The following is a 4,960-nucleotide window of genomic DNA, read 5'->3' on the forward strand; positions in this document are numbered from 1 at the left end:
AGAATAATTTACATTCATTATAAAATGACAAAAAGATTTTTGATATTCTTATCCACAATGATAATCCTAACTGGCTAGATTTAGAAGATATGAATGGGAGGGCAAGACATGCAAGACATTATAATAATGAATGGTTAAGATGTCCCTATGATATGTTGCCCATTTTCTAAGTGGAAACTTAGTTGCAACAAGATGCATCAAGTAATTCAAAGAGTAAAAAGGTTCCCACTTCATCAAGAAGGAAACCACCTTCTCCTTAGAATCTTACTAGACATTTAAGTCTTTGTGTGGAGCATGTTCCATTAAAGATGCATAAGCAAATGAAAGAGACGAAAGGAACTCAGGAGACACCTTCTTCTAGTACTCCTCAATGTGCAAAGAGAAACTATCCTTCTACCCATGCTGCTATGCTTCCATCTTCCATCCATTAGAGAACTAGATTAACTAAGGAAAAGGAGAAGCTCAAAGAAATTACAGAAGAAGATTGCATGGTATATAGAATATTGAGGAAAGGACCTAAATAACCCCCCCTATACGAATAATTAAAGATTGGTCAGAAGAAGAAGATGAGAAGGAATTTGGACCTCAATTTTAAAGAAGGAAAAGAACAAAGCTTAAGGTTTCAATTCAAAAATAAGATTATCAAGGAAATCAAGCTCCGATTGTAACTTCTTTTGCACAACAAACCCCTACCCTTCAAGGAGAAGGCCCTCAATCATCTTCTTTGGTAGATGTCCAAAAGAACATGTAATAGAACAATAATTGACTCAAGATACAATCCAAATAGAAACTGACATAGAGGTTGAACTTAAAAATAGGAATGAGCCATCTCCCTCAAGAAAATGTGCCAGTTGAGGAAATACCACAAGTGGACACTGAGGTTCCTTCTAGTCAAGTGCAATCATAGCCTCATAGTGCTACTATAGAATTGAGACATTTGATAAGGCTATTGAAGATGCATTGCTTTCTATATTAGGTGAGGATCTTGTTGAAGATCAAGAACAAAGACAAGATGACCTCCCACCACATATTAAGAAACAACAAGTTAATGAGCCTTTATAACACAAAGTGCCATAAATTCTTCATGAGTGGAAACAACAAGAGGAGGTATCAGTACCAATCGATCAAGATCACTAACAAGAACATGCTATATTAATGGTAGAACAAGAAAAACATGAAGAGCCCAAAGCATATACATAGGATAATGGTCAAGAAGAAATTTAGCACCCCCATGACGAGGAGATCCATGAACTTGGTTGGTGAGGAAATTTATGTGCAAGGAAAGAAAGTATAAGGAAGTTGAACAATGTAATTTCTCGTTGCTAGAGAAAACATTTTGAAACCCTAAACCAAAGAAGCATGCTAGAAAACTTTCAGAAGTTACTAATAATGCATTTGGGCATCAAAAGGCCCAAATAGTTGTGCCTCTAATAGATAAACCTGAAAATTAAATGGGGCTTGAAGACCACCAAATATAAGAAGTGTATTTGGGACAAAAAATAAGGAGGAGAAAGGTATTCTTTATGCCAAGAAATAGATACAATCTTCAATAGAATGGATAAAGAAGAAGAAACTAAAGAGGAGTTAAAAGATCATAATGTAGAATTGAAGAAGTATATCAATCAACTCCTTGGGCCTATTGACGCAGGTGATTCTTTGACTAGTATTCAGGATACATTGACAAAAGGGTTGCCAGGGATCAATTCAGTGGGATATTCTTTTGTTGTAGCAACATTGGGTTGTATAGTTGAAATTGAAAAACTCTGAGAGGAAGCCATTCAACAAGTCTTGGTTGATTATGGCTATTTGCAAAGCCAGTTGACTACTCTTCATGACTTGTTATTAAAAGAGGGAAAAGAAGGAATAAGTATAGATGAGTCAATTCTCTTGTGGGAGGATTATCTTCCTACGCTCTGATTGATGAAAAATACAAATGAGCAACTACTACATGATAAAGGGGTTTTATGAGAAGATTCAATTAGGGATATTATGGTGGAGTAGATCCAAGAAAAAAATATGGTTGTGCAGGAATACAAGAAGGCTAAGGATAGAGATATAGAGAAAATTAACACCACCAATTCTTTACTATCTCATGCTAAGAAATTTATTGAGGGTCTTCAGGGTACTCTTCCTAATGACAAGTTGGATCTTGACAATGCTCAAGTCATTATACAAATTTCAAAGACAAAATGGATAAATATTTCTTTCCACATATAATTGATGAAATGATGGCAACAAAACAACATCCAGAGATAATCAAAGCTAAGCTTCCACAGTTTGAAGAGAAAAAGAAGAAGTCTCAATGTTTTATCAAGAACTTGGTAATTAAATTGAAGTTTACAGAATGCCTAATATAAAAGAATTACATAATATGGTAGTTAGTTTCAATTAGTATTTTGTAGAGAAGGTGGTGAATTTATAGAGTAAAATACACTCCAAACATTGACAAAAATACAAGTGTGCACATGTAGAAGACAACCAACCGAAATAAGAATAATGTTTTTAGTCACACTGACAGTTAGCTCCAATTTTGTGTGGGTCAAATGAGCTAAATAAGGGATGTTTTTTTCTTTATTTCTCATGTCCAAAGAACTTTAGCAGCACTCAATTAAGTGCAACTACCCACATTTTTAATGCAAACCCACAGGAAAGAGGACAACAGTTAATGGGATTTCAAAATGGTGGACAAATTTGTGTTTTTCTTTAGAATTGACTGCCCAAATTAGTTGTCTACCTCTTGCATGAAGTTTAGGGATCTATAGCTTTAGTTTTGGAGTAGTTCTAGGGTGTTTTATTTCCGCTTTTAATACATTTTAGTCTTAAATTTTGCCTAGAAACCCTAATTCGGGGTTTGCAAATCTAAACTTGTAAACTCTATATAAACTCTTATTTTGATTGTAAAAGGGGTTGGATGATTGATACATACATTATTAAGAGATATTTATACAATTTTGGTGTGGTTTTTTTGCTAAATTTGTGAAGTGTGGATGAAGTATGTTCATATTTCAGTATCTTTGTTTGTGTTGATGATTCAAACAAGTTTATTAGATGGTAGTGTTATTCAACAGGGGATTCATTTGCAAAGATAATTTAGCTACATCAAATTCTAGAGAGCAAGTTATGAATTTTGTCATGTATGTGTGCATGGGTATGGCTATACAGTTTAATGAATTCTATAAATTTATTCCTCATTTCATCCTCAAATTATTGCATCATGTTTGTATGGATTGTGTTAATCTAATTTATGTAGGTGTGGTTTAATTAATGTGGTTTAACCATAAAATGTTGTAAAAGATCTTTTGATTAACATTGTCTCGTAGATTTGATTTTTGAGTTATTTCCTAACCCTTTTTGCAATTTATTTTATGTTAGTGATTGGTATAGGATCCTAGCATACATTCATTGTTTTCAGATTATTGTTGTTGAATTTGATCCATAAAATACAACAAAAAGAAGATTTTTTAGCATTCAAGAGAAAGAGTATCACAATCCCAGTTTTAAAGTGTCCACACTAGCAACCATCCTTGTTCGCAATCACATTTATTCCTATTGATATATCTTGCATAATTAAGACCTAGCCTTTTAGAACCTTGGTGTAGAGAATATTTGATTTTCAAGAGAGGAGATCTATTCACAGATATCCTACCATTGTCCGTGCTAACACCACAGTAAAAAAAAATGGTTCTAGAGGGAGGGCCACCAAACACCTAAGAGCTAGAAAATATTGCATCTCTCTTGCTTGAGTGGTATAGGAGGGTCTTATGACCCACTCCTGAGAAGGGGGAGTTTCTTAAACTCTCCCAACACTGACACGAGCCAATAAAGGGAAATCTAAAGGTGAGATGTCATCTGCATCAAATCCTCCTCAAAGAAGTAAAAACTTGATTGTCATAGTTTCTCTAGTGAATCCAATAGCAGTAAACATTGCTCAACTCGTATCTCAAATGGCCTTATTTACCAATATTGAGAGTTCACCTCTCAATTCGACTCAAAATTAGCCATCACGTGACCTACCCAAGAATTTGGAGAAATTTTGTCCCAAGTTTATATATGGCGAATCCTAGACAGCTGAAGAACATCTTAAGATGTTCAAAGAGTTTGCAATTGAAAAGAAAGTCAACACCAATATGTGGTGTGTAGGTTGTTCCCATATTCCTTGGGTGAATGCACCTATAGTTGGTATGTCAATTTTTCTTAAAATATTATAACCACAAGGCAAGATTTGGAAAATAAGTTCTTGGTCCAATTTAAGGTTTACATTGATCTTGCAGTCTGATACCACCAGTTTGTCTTAGCCAAAAGAGAGTCCAATGAACCCATAGCCATATTTAATCACTGATTCCATAGGTTGTATCAACAATTGGTTACACCTTATGTAGTTCACGAGCTTGTGGTGATCCAAGTACATATTTGAATTCACTTGATCCCCTCACTAATTTGTTCATTAAGAGGATTCTAGATAATGAAATTGAATCTTTACAAAAAGTATATGATCATGTAATAATTATTCCAAGACAAATGGATCTGGGAGGGGCCGATAATTTTGGGGTTATGCCAGATTTGGTAACCTCAAGGCATAAAAATCTCATTCCTATCCTAAATCAAGCAATTGATAACCATACCCCCATGTTGAACCCTGTGCCCATCCCACAAGTGGCTATTACAACCCCAATGTTGACATATCCAAAACATGAGCCACCCAAGATAATGTTTATTTAGTATCAAGTCAAACAAAGAAAAGATCATAATTCATTTTTAACATCTAAGTTGGAGGCCATGGAGAAGAAATTATCACAAGTGAGTAGAGAACTAACAAAAATAAGGTTGAATCCAACTTCTTATTAGCAACAAAACACTCATGTTGTTTCCACATGAGTTGGCTCTAATTTCAATTCTTAGAATTATAATCAGAAAAATTAGAATTTTGGGAATGAGAGCTTTGGATGGCAAAGTCCAAATA

This window comes from Cryptomeria japonica, chromosome 6 (assembly GCF_030272615.1).
Source record: "Cryptomeria japonica chromosome 6, Sugi_1.0, whole genome shotgun sequence".
NCBI classification, from domain to species: domain Eukaryota; kingdom Viridiplantae; phylum Streptophyta; class Pinopsida; order Cupressales; family Cupressaceae; genus Cryptomeria; species Cryptomeria japonica.